Raw genomic sequence first — 19,747 nt, 5'->3', positions numbered from 1 at the left:
AACTTGTTCTCAATCGAACATTCTAGCTCAGACCATTTAGGACTAACTCTTTGCCATGCTCAAGTAAGACCTGGTAAGGTCTTTTTGGGACATGACTTAGCAGGCTGGCCTTTTAGGACCAGAGCTCTACTCATGAAAATTGAAAATTTGTAAGTTAATATATATGTAACCAATTCAACATATACTGTGCCTTTGTATTGGCAAGAAAACTTGTTTCATGAAAATTGAAATTTTGTAAGTTAATATACATGTAACCAATTCAAACAACCAAGAATGAGAATTGAAATTCTGTAAGTTAATATGGAGTGACCAATTCATACAACCAAGCACATTTTAGGAGACAAAAAGAACATTATATTATTCGTTCAATATAAGTAATAGTTATAAGCATCAATATAAGTAATAGTTATAAGCATCTCAAAAGAAATAACAAATAGACAACCCATTTTCCTTCCTACATAATTGCCAAACCATAATGATCAACCCAAAACATACATATTGTAGAAATCTAGTTGTCTCTGAGCTGTATGTAGTTAATCCGAAATCAATATCCTCAACCATACTTTTACAAACCTGGAGCCAGCAAACCATTTTCTCACAAAATAACTACTACTCGACAATAACTACTACTCGACAAGATTCAGGAAACAATGAACTCTCTACTGGAAACTACAGGATGGACTAAAAGCATTTCCTGTGAACAATTGACGGTCCACATTCGTCATATTCTGCTCGTGTTACCCACATCTGTACAAACCAACAATGAAATTAGTCACAAACATGCTTGTATTTGATGAATCAATGAACCAAATATGAAATAATCAGAATGATGTTATTTGATGTTAGAACCTTAGTATCGGTTAATATAAACAACAAAAGTTATAGTTCCTTAGCCAGAGATAACTTCGAGTAGAGTTGGGTCCAACTGGTATTAGAATGAAATTGCTAAGGTTAGGGTTTCATTTTTTCTATTAGACTAGTTCCACTGTCTAAATTAATAAAATCAAAGAATACTTGTAGCCAAAGGCATTGGTTCATGACTAGCATCAAGCCATTCACATAGGTTCTATTATCAGTTTGGAGTCTGGACTACCCTCTTACATTTTTTATGTCAATCAAGTTATACCAGAGTTGGATACATCAACTTGTTCTCAATCGAACATTCTAGCTCAGACCATTTAGGACTAACTCTTTGCCATGCTCAAGTAAGACCTGGTAAGGTCTTTTTGGGACATGACTTAGCAGGCTGGCCTTTTAGGACCAGAGCTCTACTAAGGGCTGAGCTTCTATGATTGAAGCTCTACTTATATAAAACCTTTCAGGACCTGAAGTTCTACTTACATAGGACCTTTCAGGACCTTTCTTTTGGCAAAGGGAAGTTTATTTTTGGAAAGCTCAGGAAAGACCCTTTAACACCAACCTGGTATAGTCCTTCTAAGACCAGAGCTCTGCTTAGATAAGACCTTCGGGAGCTTTCTTTTTGCAAAGGGAGTTTCAAGGAGACGAGGCACAGTGCAAGTCCTTGGTGATAATTGGTGGAAAAACTATAGGTCAGACCTGACACAAGTGTCTAAGGAAGTCTGTGCTTTGTGATGCAGCTCCTCAAGTATGTTTCTTAAGGAACTTAAAAATGTGTGGTTGTAAATTTCTTCCCCTATCAGAAACAATACCTGGGAGGTGTTTTCAGATCTCAAAACAATAACATACTTTTTATAAGCATGAAGGATACTAATGAAAATAATTGGCAATTAAATAAAGCCTATTTTCTGGAGTCTCATGATCCATTATTCCAAATATTTAAGCTATAGGTTATAGTTCAAGTGTTGAAATATGGTTGAGTTGATATTTCTGATTTCAAGAATGTGGTGGGCAGGACTACCTGTTGGAATGTGCTGAGAGAAGCCAGGATGGAGCCTCCAATCCAGACACTGTATTTTCTCTCTGTTTTGTAGACGAACTGCCAGACTAGAGATTCTGCTTGTTGATCCAACAACCTGATCAATTATTTCTAATTTTTCGTGCCTCTTGGTTAGGAGTTTTTGACTACCTATGCTTTCCGGCTTCTCAGAAAGGGGGTAACAAACGGGTTCAAGAATATTGGCATGGTTGATTCCCATCAAAACCTGTTTTTCAAAAGACCAAATCAGGGCTAATTTGCAAGGAATAATGTTAAGTCCTGAATTTAGAAAAAACAACTGTTGTGATAGAAGTTAGGAAAAGGACTACAAGGATTACCTTCGACACTTCTAATAGGTTTGATTCACAAGAAGCATTGGTGGAATACAAATAGCTACTATTGCAAGCCTCCTTTACTGCCTGCACAAACATAAGTATGTAGAAGTTCTATATCAAACAGCTGCTGAAACGCCAACTGATTTACATTCTCTAAACATTAGAGTAAACAACTCGTAAAATAATATCATGTTAGACTAGGATTTGAATGGCATCCCTGGAACTGCCATCTGTCTATGGAGAATATATAAATTGTTCGTATGATTTCATGGTCTCTTATTCTAACGTTGCAGGGTACACACCTGGTATAATTCGTTAGAAATAAGTCCCTTTCCATGTGCAAAAGGCACCTCTGAGTTGTCAAATACTTCATCTGCCATCCCATTTCCAACCAGATAACCCTGAAAAACTAGCCATGCAAGAAGTCAGACCATGAGACCATCTAGTAAAATTCCTAACGAACATAACACTGTTCATAGTCACCAACATATTTTGGAGAGGCCTGAATGAAGAAAGCTATGAATTTCAATTATTAGCAAAGAGTTTTGACCTTAATGTTCAAGGTTGGTTTAATACCTGCTTCATTTCCTGTCATAGCCAAGAAAGAGAGGTTGCAACGGTCAAGCATCAAAGTATCAATCATAAAACAAATTGTATTAAGAAAAATACAATGTCTAGAACATATGTTTTCCTGAAATGCAACCTCAAATCAACTTATAGGACTCCTGCTGCCACAAAGAAATTCCAGCCTATTCCAAAAACAGAGAATCCAAGAAGTCAACTGAATAACAAAACATGGGTCGTGTGTGCTTTACCATTTACTATTTCCTGTACCACCATTGGAATATTAATACCACAATAAGATTCCCCTCCGACATAAAATGGATTAGATAGAAAGGAATGCTTCAAACCACTGCATCCAAGATTATAAACTGTACTGAGATTCACAAAAATCTATACACTTGTAAAATATTTTTTTGTAGCGTGATAGAACTGAAAACCTTTATGAGGAAAGTATGTATATCTGGAGCAGCCTTAAAATCTCCAGTCTTGTAATCCGTAGCTGTATTGGAGTAAGAAAAACCAGTCCCAACTGGAGAATCAACAAAAAGAATGTTGGAGACCTACATGTGCAAAACCATTCAAGGTTAATCCATTACAACAAAAATTTATACATTCAGTGGCATCCAAGTTAAGTCCAAGTTGGATGAGAAACAATTTAATAATGGCAAATTCCAAAGTGATGAAAGCAACAGAACATAAAAGTTGAAAACAGAGATGCTTTATCAGTGACATAATCTAGTATGCTCACTTGACGAATGTTTGAAAGAGGGAAAAAAATTTGGTGCCCTAATTGAAAACATTTCATTATAACCATAGTGGCAGAGGCAGGAGCCTTGAACACCAACCTTAGTCCAAGAGTGTGGATTGGGGATGAGCGTGGGCAAACTCCCAGAATTGTTACTGAGATCAAAACTCATTGGACCTGCAATAGGAGAAAAACTTTGGGATAAATATTAGAAGATCTCTATCATTTTATTTTACAAATTTCTAAAAATCACTATTATGTTCTGTTTTTCTCTACACAAGGATTCCATCAAAATAGCCTCCCACCCTGCCTAGCCTTGCAAGTCTGGCAAGTGCATTATCTTTTCACGATCAATGCTGAACATTGAATAGGTAATGTTTCAAGAGTATGAAATCCATAATTTATCGATTTCCATTATTCTTTGGTTTACAATGATATCTTAGTATTGCATAAGCCTAATTATAACAGCAGTTGACTCGGTTTTGGGTGCCAATTCCAACAACATGGGTAAAAGTGAGCTTACAGAAGTGAAATATGGTTGAGTTGATATTTCTGATTTCAAGAATGTGGTGGGCAGGACTACCTGTTGGAATGTGCTGAGAGAAGCCAGGATGGAGCCTCCAATCCAGACACTGTATTTTCTCTCTGGAGGAGCAACCACCTTGATCCTCATGCTACTTGGAGCAAGTGCTGTGATCTCTTGGTTCATCCGATCAGCCATGCCTGGAAACATAGTGGATCCCCCGCTCAAAACTATGTTACCATACAAGTCCTTTCGGATATCCACATCACATTTCATGATAGAGCTGTAAGTAGTTTCATGTACCCCCGGAGCTTCCATCCCAATGTGAGCAGGCTGGAATAAAATCTCTGGACACCTAAATCTTTCAGATCCAATTGTAATCACTTGGCCATCTGGAAGCTCATAAGTCTTTTCCAATGCAGTAGAGGTCTTTTCCAGTTCCAGCTCCTTTTCATAATCCATTGCAACATATCCCAATTTTTCCTTTATGTCTCGAACTATTTCTCGTTCTGCTGTTGTAGTGAAGGAGTAACCTCTCTCAGTCAGGATATTGCATAGTGCATTAGTTAAGTCTCTACCTGCAAGATCCACTCTATAGATTGCATGTGGGAGGGCATAGGCTTCATAGACGGGAACAAGGTCCACTCTATAGATTGCATGTGGGAGGGCATAGGCTTCATAGATGGGAACAACATGAGTGACACCATCTCCTGAATCTAGAACAATACCTGAAAATAGAATTTGGAATTCAAATATTTAAACATACTCTTTGTTTTGAAAAACCAAAATAAGTATCAAGCTTAACATCACTTGTATCAATCTCAGAGTGGTACTCGGTCTGGCAATTAGAGAACTCTGGGCTTGTCTCTTACTCAAGCCTGGAAAACTTTGACTTATCCTTTTATATTTGTTTGCTCAAGGGATTCCTTTTGGATGTTTGCCATGTATACTCCATTAGGGCAATTCTGGGAGCTTTGGGATATGGATTACCTTCGGGAGCTTTCTTTTTGCAAAGGGAGTTTCAAGGAGACGAGGCACAGTGCAAGTCCTTGGTGATAATTGGTGGAAAAACTATAGGTCAGACCTGACACAAGTGTCTAAGGAAGTCTGTGCTTTGTGATGCAGCTCCTCAAGTATGTTTCTTAAGGAACTTAAAAATGTGTGGTTGTAAATTTCTTCCCCTATCAGAAACAATACCTGGGAGGTGTTTTGAGATCTCAAAACAATAACATACCTTTTATAAGCATGAAGGATACTAATGAAAATAATTGGCAATTAAATAAAGCCTATTTTCTGGAGTCTCATGATCCATTATTCCAAATATTTAAGCTATAGGTTATAGTTGAAGTGTTGAAATATGGTTGAGTTGATATTTCTGATTTCAAGAAAGTGGTGGGCAGGACTACCTGTTGGAATGTGCTGAGAGAAGCCAGGATGGAGCCTCCAATCCAGACACTGTATTTTCTCTCTGTTTTGTAGACGAACTGCCAGACTAGAGATTCTGCTCGTTGATCCAACAACCTGATCAATTATTTCTAATTTTTCGTCCCTCTTGGTTAGGAGTTTTTGACTACCTATGCTTTCCGGCTTCTCAGAAAGGGGGTAACAAACGGGTTCAAGAATATTGGCATGGTTGATTCCCATCAAAACCTGTTTTTCAAAAGACCAAATCAGGGCTAATTTGCAAGGAATAATGTTAAGTCCTGAATTTAGAAAAATCAACTGTTGTGATAGAAGTTAGGAAAAGGACTACAAGGATTACCTTCGACACTTCTAATAGGTTTGATTCACAAGAAGCATTGGTGGAATACAAATAGCTACTATTGCAAGTCTCCTTTACTGCCTGCACAAACATAAGTATGTAGAAGTTCTATATCAAACAACTGCTGAAACGCCAACTGATTTACATTCTCTAAACATTAGAGTAAACAACTCGTAAAATAATATCATGTTAGACTAGGATTTGAATGGCATCCCTGGAACTGCCATCTGTCTATGGAGAATATATAAATTGTTCCTATGATTTCATGGTCTCTTATTTTAACGTTGCAGGGTACACACCTGGTATAATTCGTTAGAAATAAGTCCCTTTCCATGTGCAAAATGCACCTCTGAGTTGTCAAATACTTCATCTGCCATCCCATTTCCAACCAGATAACCCTGAAAAACTAGCCATGCAAGAAGTCAGACCATGAGACCATCTAGTAAAATTCCTAACGAACATAACGCTGTTCATAGTCACCAACATATTTTGGAGAGGCCTGAATGAAGAAAGCTATGAATTTCAATTATTAGCAAAGAGTTTTGACCTTAATGTTCAAGGTTGGTTTAATACCTGCTTCATTTCCTGTCATAGCCAAGAAAGAGAGGTTGCAACGGTCAAGCATCAAAGTATCAATCATAAAACAAATTGTATTAAGAAAAATACAATGTCTAGAACATATGTTTTCCTGAAATGCAACCTCAAATCAACTTATAGGACTCCTGCTGCCACAAAGAAATTCCAGCCTATTCCAAAAACAGAGAATCCAAGAAGTCAACTGAATAACAAAACATGGGTCGTGTGTGCTTTACCATTTACTATTTCCTGTACCACCATTGGAATATTAATACCACAATAAGATTCCCCTCCGACATAAAATGGATTAGATAGAAAGGAATGCTTCAAACCACTGCATCCAAGATTATAAACTACTGTACTGAGATTCACAAAAATCTATACACTTGTAAAATATTTTTTTGTAGCGTGATAGAACTGAAAACCTTTATGAGGAAAGTATGTATATCTGGAGCAGCCTTAAAATCTCCAGTCTTGTAATCTGTAGCTGTATTGGAGTAAGAAAAACCAGTCCCAACTGGAGAATCAACAAAAAGAATGTTGGAGACCTACATGTGCAAAACCATTCAAGATAAATCCATTACAACAAAAATTTATACATTCAGTGGCATCCAAGTTAAGTCCAAGTTGGATGAGAAACAATTTAATAATGGCAAATTCCAAAGTGATGAAAGCAACAGAACATAAAAGTTGAAAACAGAGATGCTTTATCAGTGACATAATCTAGTATGCTCACTTGACGAATGTTTGAAAGAGGGAAAAAAATTTGGTGCCCTAATTGGAAACATTTCATTATAACCATAGTGGCAGAGGCAGGAGCCTTGAACACCAACCTTAGTCCAAGAGTGTGGATGATTGGGGATGAGCGTGGGCAAACTCCCAGAATTGTTACTGAGATCAAAACTCATTGGACCTGCAATAGGAGAAAAACTTTGGGATAAATATTAGAAGATCTCTATCATTTTATTTTACAAATTTCTAAAAATCGCTATTATCTTCTGTTTTTCTCTACACAAGGATTCCATCAAAATACCTCCCACCCTGCCTAGCCTTGCAAGTCTGGCAAGTGCATTATCTTTTCACGATCAATGCTGAACATTGAATAGGTAATGTTTCAAGAGTATGAAATCCATAATTTATCGATTTCCATTATTCTTTGGTTTACAATGATATCTTAGTATTGCATAAGCCTAATTATAACAGCAGTTGACTCGGTTTTGGGTGCCAATTCCAACAACATGGGTAAAAGTGAGCTTACAGTTAGCCATTTGAACAAGCCGTTCCCATGGCCAGATTACACAATTTGAAAACTTAATATGTACAAGATCAAAATTCATTCAGTAAATAGCAACTTTGAGCATTGAAACAGACAATAAGAGCAAGAATTCCCATAGCTGACCAATCTCATAGACAAATCCAGTGAAACCGGTGCAACCAGGACCTCCCTCAAGCCAAAGAAGAAGTGGATCATTTGCTGGATTACTTTCTGACTTCACAAAATAGTAGAAAAGTTCTCTTCCATTGGCCTCACTAACTGTCACATACCTGCATGAATATGAAGAAAACACAAAGACTTTCATGCAGTTAATTGGTCATCCAATAGAATATAAGAGTGGTAGAATCACATCTTTAATCACTCCATATAACAATTTTCGCTCCTACTCTTTTACATATTTTGAACTCTCCATCCAACAATTTTGACTTTAATATTTTTTAGCTTCAATTGTCACCAAATTTATTAAGTATCCATAGAAATTAAACTCTGTTCAAACATATTCACAGTCTGTGCATAACAATTAGAGATCTGTATATCTTTTATGTTTTTCTGTCTTTCTTTGTCATATAAGCATGCATTCTACAAGCTATGAACATTCTACAAGCTATGAACTCTTTGGTTATGTTCTTAATCTTTGCATAAATACACAGCTAATTGTTTATTTACAAACAGGAACAAATTCATGCATGCTATTTTTTAACATGACTGTGTTAATGAATAAATATTCTTTCCACTGAAAAATCTGGCACTTTGAATTTGTTACTTTCGATTATTGTTACATTTGAACATGGACTTTATTCATGAATAAATATACTTTACCTTGGATAGATATGGCACTTACCCAGCATATATCTCATAACTAATATTGCCATGATATCCTGGAAAGGACTCCACTTAGTTATTGCCATGATATCCTGGAAAGGACTCCACTCTGGCATTTGCAGGTGCTGCCTTGCAATTCAGCTGAAGTGAGGTGATAATCAGAGATATATTTACATGGGTAGTGAATAAATTAACCACAAATCGCATGGACTTCGCCAGGGAAGACATTGTTATGGAAGACATTGTTATGGAAATACACCCAACCTCACCTCAGAGCCAATAGCTCTATGACTTGAAGTTATGGGATTTTCACACCCCACCTCAAGTATGGACTGTTAATCTCAGAAACCCAAAATGCCATAGAGGAGACCCACAATACCCATTGCCCGCCTGCATGGTGCCATTCGACCCTTGCTCGGCAACCCCAGACGAACCACATTGCGCTCAACAGCATTCGGCTCTAGGAATCCGTTCCCCGCCTGCGTCGAGAGGTCCTTCGAAACAGCCGTGGATTGCAAGGATTGACATAGCAGAGAATTGAAGTTGAAACCTCTGCGTTTGCCGTGAAACACAGAGGAGGACTTGAGCAAGATTGGAACTGATACATTCCAGCAAGTGCTCGGGGAAGGAAGCAATTCATAACGTTTCCGTGGAATCAATCCGACTGGTCAAACAATTTTAATCGTCTAACAATTAAATCAAGCGCTCACAAATGGACACGTAACCTCAAAGGAGAGTTGGTTTCAGAGGGGAACGCCTTACGGCGTAATAAATACATTGTAGGTATTTTGGGGAAGGGGGGCATAGGGTATTACATGTATTGGTGGGTATATTAAAAAATGGTATCTAGTAAAAAAACTATAGTCTTTATTATTAATGGAAAGGTACGTATTAGGATCAGGGTTCAACAAAAGGATTTTTGGAGATAGTTATAAATATCTAGTCAAATAAGGTGCATTATTTAAATGCCATCATTACACACAGTATGTAATAGGTCCACTAGTAAATACCCTATGCAATATTTACCATAGTCTCAAAAGGTCTTGACTTGTATGAAAAGTCATTTTTGGAACCCTTCCAAAAGTATCGACAAGGTTCCTAAAGAACTTGCCATTCCAACATTCGAAAGTTGACATTGGAAGCTTTGTCCATACCAATATCTTCATTTTGGGCTATTTCTTATGGTAAAAAACTAGATTATCTCTCTACAATGCAAGAACAAAGGCTCCCAAATACCATTTCTTTCCTAAAAATTTCCTTGCATCTTCATCTATCTTCTTTACAAATCCTATCCAACCTCTTCACATCATATAGTATTATTAAGGAATATAATATATAACATTCAGCCGTAAAATAAGAATATCATTAACCACGTGATGACAATAAAATCACCCAAGCAAATCTAACACCTAAGACTCTATTATTTGTTCCAAATATTTCTTCTGTGACTGTCATTCTTACAATTTTTTTTTAATTAATTGTTCAAATTCTTATGCCTCCTTCGATGAGTACAATAATATCATCCTTTCCTTCAAAAGACCTTTCAACTTAACTTAAGAACTTACAAATACAAAAGTATTCATAGAAGGTCTCTACACGTGCTCAATATGCATTTTATTCCACGGATCTTCTATGAGTAACTAAATTTGATTTCCTCTACATATTTTTGCAAAACTCCAACGACCTCAGCTTTCATGACTTTACTTATTTAACCTCATTTTCAAACTCTTAATACTATGATGTAATGACCTTATTTAAATAAAAAAAATGTGGAAGCTCATCTAAAACCCCTCATAAAATCTACATCAAGAATTTTCAAAACTATGTTTCTAATATTTTTATGACGATAACTATGTCAATTTAACATTCGAAGCTTGGTCCATACCAAGATCTTCATAGCGAGCTCTTTCTTATGGTAAAAGACTAGATTGTCTCTCTCTAACACAATAACAAAGGTTCCCAAATACCATTGCTTTCCTAAGACTTTCCTTGCATCTCCATCTATCTTCTTTACAACCCCTATCCAACCTCTTCAGATTGTATAATATTATTAAGGAATATAATATATAACATTGAGCCATAACATGTGAATATGATTGACCATGTCATGACAATAAAATCACCCAAGAAAATATAACACGTAAGACTCATTATTTGCTCAAAATATTTCTTCTATGACCATCATTCTTACCACTTTTTTTAATTAATTGTTCAAATTCTTATGCCTCCTTTGATGAGTACAATAATATCACCCTTTCATTTGCAGAACTTTCGACTTTAAATAAGAACTTCTACATACTAAATTCTTCATAGAAGGTCTCTACCAGCTCAATATGCATTCTATTCCATGGATCTTCTAAGAGTAACTAAGTTTGACTTCCTCTACATATTTTTGCAAAACTCCAATCACCTCATTTTTCATGACTTTAATAGTTCAACCTCATTTTCAACCCCATAATACTATGATGTAATGAACTTATTTAAATAAAAAATAATCGAACCTATATTTCTAATGTTTTTATGAAGATAACTATGTCAAATGTGGAATAGGACCTCTATAATTTTAATTTTATCAATGATAATTATTAAGTGGATTGTAGAGATTTAATCTCCATGGAATATTCTAAAATATTCTTACTAGGATTTAGAGATCCAATGTTGAGATTTATCTCAAAAGTATTTATGCCCCTTTTGACTTTTAATTAAATTGATTAATTTAAGAAATTTTCTCATGAATTGAGAATTTGTAATAGTAAGTAATGGTATTGGTCCATGATATTGTAACAAAGCCTATTTATAAATTAAGAACCCCCATAGTAAAATGATATATATATATATATATATATATATATAGATATATATATATATATATAGATAAAATATAAAATAAAATTATACTTTTTTTTTTAATTTTTATTTTTAAATCTGGACCACATATAAGTTATATCACAAAATAAATATTTTAATATATATTAACATTTACTAAGATTAATTTATATATTGTATTTATTTAATCTATTTAAATGAATTTCAATAAACTTTATTTACTTAGAATAGAAGTTAAATAACATAAAATAAAAAAATATTCACTTCACATTATTCCTAAAATCCATCCTATAAAAATAAGTTATAATATTTATTAGAAAAAACTTCTAAATATCTTTTTTTAACTAGAAATAGAATTATCCCACAGTGAATTATGTAATCTATTTAATTAAATTAAATGATAAATTAATTATTTTTATATTCAATAATAAAATAACACTTTGAGTTTTAGTTATAAAATAAAATTATAGTTGATTAGTATACTATGATAATATTACTGACTTAAAAAGGAGGATTATAATGACATAATTAAAAGAACAAAATAATAATTTAGAATAATCTTTCGGAAATATGAAAAAATGGATGGAAAATAATAATATGATTTTAGAATAATTAAGGGAATATAAAAAATTTAGAATTACCTTTGTCAAATATAAGGAAATGGATGAAAAGTTCAATAATATGAATTTAGAATATTAATAACCAAAACAATTAGAATTTATAACATGTCTCATTCTCTCCTAAAATGTTATAATTTATGGCATGAAAATACATTCCCTGCTAAAATGTTATAATTTATGGCATAGAAAAGACATAAATCAAGATAGTGACTATTTTGAATTATACATGAGAGTTTCCCATAAATATATTAAATAACTCAAAAATACATATTAATTATTTTAAAGTGAAAATTTTTAAGCTCTAGATGTATTTACTTATGCACTATAAATTAACATTAATTTTTTGATTTATATTATAATATAATATAATACTATAGAAATTATTATATAACATAATAATTTTTTACTTATTAGTTCCCCATTAGAAATTTAAAATAATGGTGTTTTATCTTTGAGTACTAGTTGTTTATAGTATATTTAAACATTTAAACATATGTTTAAACATAAGCCTGGAAAGTACTAGTTCTGTGGAGTCCTCTGTGAAGTCATCGTGAGTTAAGTACTAGTTTTTGTGAGTTCGTTACTTTTATAAGTTTAACGCTGTATTTAAACACGACCGACATCGGCCCTAGGTTTCTAAGTTGTCTTGATGGCTGTGTTTCTTTGCAACGGTTTGCTCCTCCACACAACTAGACACAACTAAGGAACATTAGTGATAGAATATATTCCTATATTTCACACATATCTATAATTAAAATGATCTTGATAGGGAATCTACTATTTTATGGGACCTAAAGCATGGGTCATTATTCCTAAAATAATAAGTCTAAGAGTCTAAGTATCTAGCTTTCATTCCCAAATCATTTCCTAGATCATATGACCCATACCTTGTACGTAATAATGTGAAACTTATATCTATAACCTAATTGGATGTTTTGAGAAGTAGGTGTGTTTTTTGAGGTTATATACATGATCACATGTGTTAATAGTTATCATAGACCCTACAATAGGGTTGTAGGAATCCGAGGATAGCGACAGATCCTCAATCCATGAAACATGACATCTTAGTGGTGTTATACTTAGTTCTTAGAAATAATAATGGTGCTTTGGTTCCATTTGCATGGACCATGATCCTTACATGGAATCTATAGGACCTAACCCTTACCTCTTACTTGTAAAAAAATTCATCTAAGATACACCAATCATCTCAATTATCTACATATATTATTGAGCAATTCGACAGTAGTTTTCTAGTGGTTGTAACACCTTCTAGGGTAAATGTGCATATAGACAACATAATAGGAATAGAAATACAATAAACATATCAACCATCAAAATCCATATATAGATCGGTACATTTACACATGAAAATCAAAGGAATGAATTTTTTCATTAATAAATTTAATGAACCAACTGGTGATGGGACTACCACATTCCACCCAACCATAGATTCGCTAAGCCAAGTCTCTCTTCAGCCAATCACCCCCGTGGCATATTCCAAAAATGAATGTGGGATCTCAGAGAACACATCAATCAAAACTCATTGAGGGCTTCTAGAGGCCACCCACCTCAACCCATCAAATAGTGCCTCCACCTCACGATCGACATCACCAAAAACCATCATTAGATTGGTCTCCATCCAAGCCTTCCAGGTCTTCTAGAGTGTTTTTCCAACCAAGGCTTATAGAAATAGAAACTAAACCCACAATTTATACAGGGCTTCTAGAGCATTTTTCCAACCAAGGCTTCTAGGACTTGTAACTCAACCCACCAAGGAATTCCAGAGCATTTTTCCAATCAGGGCTTCCAGGACTAATAACTCAACCCAAGGAGTTTCAGGGCTTCCATAGTGTCTTTTCAACTAGGGATTTGAGGACTAGTAACTCAACCCAAGTTGTTACAGGGCTTCCAAAGCATTTGTTCAACCGGCGCTTCCAGGACCAATAACTCAACCAAAGCTAAGGAAACATGAGAACCAACAAAAACAAAGCAATGAAAGTAAACCCATAGTCACCATGGCTATCTAGGAAATGACAAGGCTAGGAAAGCCACTGTCAATCCTGACCAACCTCCATCCCAATGACAGATCAAAACCAGGAAACGACATGCATTTTCCATGCATTCCAAAACTAGTGAAGAAATCATACCTGCAACTTGGTACCTGCAAGCAATCTGATGTAGCTTCTAATATCGATGCCCTCTTGTGCTTTCCTACTCTTCCTTTTTCTTCTTGCTTCGAGAATCCAAGTATGCCACACCCTCCAAGAGTGCTCCAAGAAAACTCTAAATATCCAAGAGTATGAGAGAGAGAGAGAATAATGAGCGAGCTCCCAAAACTAAACTGACAAAAGATTGACATTGTAATGAAGAAGCTTGCCAACTGATCCTTAGAAGCATGTTTATTATTGAGGCCTCTATTTTCTTCATTTTCCATTATTTTCCTCCTCACATGCAACCTACGACCTTTCACATCCTTTTTATCCTAATTTCTATTATTTTCATAAATAAATGTGCCAAAAATGTCATTTTTCCTCTTTAATGCCTTAGCCATTGCCTTTTCTAATTTCCTTAACCATAAACAACCAAATGAACACCCACTAGGATGTCCTTCCCACCATTCAGCTTGGAATACATGTCCCTTCATTCGTGGTATTTATATATTTTTACATGGAATTTTCACCAGGGTTATTATAGAACCCTCCCCCTTGGGGGAACACCATCCTCGCTGTTCAATGACATGTATAACCACATAACTACTGAAAACAAAACATACTTCCCATGGAGCTTTATAACACAGCTTGTTGTATTATTTAAAATGAAAGACCTTTTCAAAACAAAAACATCATTACAACATGACAACATACTGCATACTGGAGCTTTATAACATAGCTCATTAAGGTATTTAGAATGGTATACAGATAGACACATTTTCTTAAGCAACAAATAAATGATACAATGCCCATATCAATCAATAAGGGAATCCATAGCCTCACACCTCCATCCTCAAAGTAGTACCAGGATTCACTTCCTTCTTAGGAAGTCCAGAATCCACTACAAAGTCAAATATCCATTCAATGTCCAGCACTATAATCCTACGCCACTTGTCCTCTCAGCGAACAAATTACCAACTTATTGTTCCATGGTGCAATCCTAATGTGCATATGATTCCATCTGGCAATGTTAATGACCAAAAAAATCCATTCGTGACTTTCCCTTCTCTACTACACAGTCCCTTAGAATCTGATCACCCCTTCCATGCAGCCACTCACATTCCAATGAGTACACACAACACAATACCATGACTACATGATGCACATACATAATACCACATGCCCATAACATAGAATGAATGGGATGCACACAATACCACATGTACATGAGTACCATATGTACAACATGTACATAGTACCACTGGTACACCACAATACCTACACAATGTGTGTACAACATGACATGTAAATGGCACCACCTACACAACGTGTACACAATGCCACATGTACACTACGCCTCTACACAATGTGTACATAATATCACATGTACACAGTACCACACGCACGATGTGTACATGACACCATATGTGCATAGCATCACATGCATGACATGTACACAACATTGCATGCTCATAACACCATACGTACAACATGTACATTACACCACATGCTCACAACACCACTTGTACAATCATGCACACAATGCCATATGTACATCGCACCATATGTACACCATGCACGTAACACCACAATACATAGCATTGCATATCCAACATGTACATAGCATCATTCGTACATAACACTACATATCCAACATGCAAAAATCACCATATGCACACACATCGCATATACATCATGAAGACAATACAATATGTAAACAACACACCATATGCAATATTTTCACAACCCTATTTGTACCATCGTGTACATAACATTGCATAAATAACATGTACACATGCTATGTATACACAACACTGCATATGCACACATCATATATGAAACATGTACAACATATACAATATATGCACAACAATAGTACCACACATCCAAAGCCATACTGTCCTTACCAAGAAACCTTGCTTCTCGTGTCTTATCTATGCTTACCCTAGCATGTCGCAAACCAAACTGCTTTCAATTTGCTGGTGTATCCTTCAACATTACTTGTCATAACATAAACATAGGAATAATACAAATATACAATATGAATTCATATCCACATGATACTGACCTCATATATTTGTCGTGACTACTTTTCCCAATCGATTTCTCATAAGAATAGGAACCTCTTCATGTCGTTCTCCTGCATAAGCAATAATTCCTCCACAAGAATGATTCCTGACAATGCTGTCAGACAGTAACATAGATATATGGATACATACATACATATATAAATGTTAGGATAAAACAATCATGATCTTGTCAGAGAATGACATACATACACATATGTACACATATATAAAATTCAACATAATCATGATCATAAAATAGTTACCCCATAACATAAGGTCTAGGATAAGAGAACTTCCTTATTTATGCACAGGCATTGAGAGTAATAGTTTCCAACGTAGTCAATGTATATGACACCTTTGATCCATTTACTTTACCATTTCTAGTTACATTTCTTGTGTCTACACTGTTAGTATCCATTTACCACAATGGACCTAACCAGTCCAACCAATTGTCATAGTCTTACCTTCCACTACGCTTACTCATGCATAAAGATTTATCTGGGTCTTATATCATTAGTTGGTTACCACAAATATCTCTCTATTTCCATCAAATTTCCTCTTTCCCAACCAATTTCCAAGACTCAAAACATTAAAAGAGAAGATAAGAAAAAACCAAGACGAAGACCACGAAAGCCCATAACAATATGACACTACAACAAAGTGGCAAGTCCTTGCACCAGACATAAACAAAACTGCAATCAAGCTCAAAAGACCAAAAGCACAAGACTGACACCATGACTTAATCCCCATGGTTCCCAAGGAAAGCTCAACCTAAACCATCTTCAAGATTTCATGGCAACCTATCTTGCCATGCAAGTCCCTGCATCATGCTACCATAAACGCATAACTATTAATGTATAATTAAGCATAATAATACACTATTTACCTCATCTTATTGTGCCAAGCACGCTTCTTGCAACTGAACAAATACATGCCATCTGTCAAGGGATTCCAATCCTTTAACAGATCCACCTATAGCTAAAGACTAGCTAATATACATGTCAAGTGCATGTGTGTGAATATAGCACATATCCACATAATTTCAAACAAAATCAAGGTTAAGAAGACTTCCTATGTCAAATCACTCATTCATTTGAAATTAGGGTTTCCAAACATAGCCAAAGGAATTCTTGATCAATTCCTTTATTTTACCTTTTTACCTTGTTGGAATCGAGGCTTACTATATGTTGTCACACCACCCAAATGTTAGTTATATAGAAATATCAACTATTACTTTGTCATGCTAATACTAAGCATGTTACCCTACAACTGCTCACACATGTCAACCACATGCTTCAAATATCAAGACAATCATATCTATTAATTTGAAATCAATCGTTACAAAGAATATCAATCCTGTCATAATACATAGTCAACTCATAGTCATCATTCATAATACTACAACTATCACCTACTATACTCAAGTACATACCAACTATCTCAACACATATATTTTAGTACAATCATCTTCAAATAAGATCATTCGAACACATACTCATACTATGCAATTCATCAAACATTCATACCATGTTAAGTAAATCAACTAGATGAAACAGTCAAGCACCAAATATATGACATAAGCAAATGATACCTTAATGTATCTCAGGGGAGGTGACATTGTGATCTGCACAATCAATCTACTTAGCACGATATAGCTTTACAACAAGCCAACTCAAGCACTCATAAGATCATGATATCCATAACAATATCTAACTAACATGTTCACATCATAAACTCATACACATATGCAAAGTCAATCTAGATTAGTATGACACCATCTCACAAATATGTCAGTTCATATGTGAATATCACAACCATAACCATATGCATAGGTCAAACTAGGTTTACACAATACATATAACATCAAGATATTCAAGGCAATGAACATAACCATCATGCATATGACCAATCCAAATTATAACATCAATATCTCAATGAAATGATTCTAATCATCAATTTAATAGCACATAGCAACAATAAGTTATATATCATACTAATAAACATCATACAACATAAACATCAAGTTATCAAATATAAAACAACAATAGAAATTCATACAAATACAAGTTATATCATTCTTGACTATCTGACACGTGCATATAATCACACTAATCATATAAAATATATCATGAATGTAACCATAGCATCAAATACATGTTCATAAACCTAATGTATATAACCCTAATGGATATAATAATCCTTAACTTACATACCTGCATGCTAAACATACACTACCTATATGACGATATGATCTTATCCCAAATTCTAATGCTGCAACCTCATTATGATGATCTGCATTGCTTGCTCTATCTCAATTAGTTCATTAACATCATAACAACCAATAGAATCATGATGACCTAAATTTCATACAATGACTTCACAAGGAATGTTTGACCTACTATACATGCATAATCATAGTCACGACCATACATGCATAACAACAACCATTACTCCATTGTACACATTGGCACATGCAACCAACAATATGCATAAGCAACGCCAAATCAACCACACCTACACGTAAACACATGTAGTCGAACATAAGCGATCAATTCTTGTAATCAACTTGCAAGGCTGGTATATGTAACCAAAATATTAAAAAATTTAACCTAGCATACAAGGATGTAAGTAGGTATCATGAAATCAACATGTAAGCAACATATATTAGACATTCAGTCACATGTTCCAAAAATCAAGACATCGTGTCTATTAATTTGAAATCAACATTCACCAACACTGAAAACCTATAAGCATACCCCCTTACTATTCATGGTCCACACACTGAGGTAGAAGGAGGAAGCTACTATAACCGATCAATATCCAATGTCCAATTATGGAAATGGGATCTCCAACGTTCTACTAAATTTAACGACACTTGAAAAGAAACTGAATTTTATTTCTCATACATTTGTATGATACTAAGTCAAAAACATTGCACCTATTCCACTTGTAACATAATAACTAAAAACATGCCACTTTTCCATTTCCTTACATGCAACTTTTCAAATTCTTTGCATGAAACCTTTCAAATTCCCTACATGCAAGTCTTCAAAATTTTTTCATGAAAATAGGAATAGATCAGCTACATCCATATTATCATACTACAATACTATCCCATTCAAAGACTTAACATTTTCCTCAAACAATTACCATACTTTTACATTTTTCTTCAAACAACTACTGTACTATTACATTTACATGTAAGCGTTTCTTCAAACACTTTACACACAAACTACTATAGCAAACTATTTGCATACAAGTAAGAATATATCAATTACAAAAATACTATTATGCATCAATACTATCCCCAACCACAAATATCATACTCATTGGGGCATTGTATCAAAGATTTTGTATGTAATTAATCATTGAACCACTTAAGCATTTCATCAAACACTTTGGATGCAAACTAATATAGCGAAGGATTCAATACATATATCCTACATTGTAGTAGTACACGTTATGTAAATTGAACCATATGATCAGTGGTATTTTTTCTCACTATGGTTTAAGTTTCAACTTCTGAGATTTCATAGATGAAAACTTATAACAAAATAACAACACAATCATATTTGGTGTGCA

The 19,747-nt window shown here is 34.7% G+C and overlaps 2 pseudogenes across 2 annotated transcripts; both read right to left on the bottom strand.

Annotated features, from left to right (window-relative positions):
• Window positions 1–492: 492 nt before the first annotated feature.
• LOC149241345 (serine carboxypeptidase 1-like) lies at window positions 493–6,952 on the bottom strand (annotated as a pseudogene). Its single transcript, XR_016246568.1, has 14 exons — window positions 6,828–6,952; window positions 6,639–6,736; window positions 6,374–6,411; window positions 6,126–6,224; window positions 5,827–5,907; window positions 5,471–5,714; window positions 3,642–3,718; window positions 3,234–3,356; window positions 3,048–3,145; window positions 2,783–2,820; window positions 2,535–2,633; window positions 2,236–2,316; window positions 1,880–2,123; window positions 493–747 (listed from the first exon to the last, which is right to left on the bottom strand). The product of XR_016246568.1 is annotated as a serine carboxypeptidase 1-like (transcript).
• Window positions 6,953–7,261: 309 nt separating this feature from the next.
• On the bottom strand, window positions 7,262–9,145 carry LOC149241344 (serine carboxypeptidase 1-like; annotated as a pseudogene). The gene is made up of 2 exons (XR_016246569.1): window positions 8,520–9,145; window positions 7,262–7,947 (listed from the first exon to the last, which is right to left on the bottom strand). The product of XR_016246569.1 is annotated as a serine carboxypeptidase 1-like (transcript).
• Between the last annotated feature and the right edge of the window lie 10,602 nt (window positions 9,146–19,747).

The sequence above is a fragment of the Pinus tabuliformis genome, chromosome 8, assembly GCF_031772625.1.
Source record: "Pinus tabuliformis cultivar Carrire ecotype Pingquan chromosome 8, CPIR1, whole genome shotgun sequence".
Lineage (NCBI taxonomy): Eukaryota > Viridiplantae > Streptophyta > Pinopsida > Pinales > Pinaceae > Pinus > Pinus tabuliformis.
The sequence above is the reverse complement of the archived record's forward strand: the minus strand, read 5'-3'. Positions and strand labels throughout refer to the sequence as shown.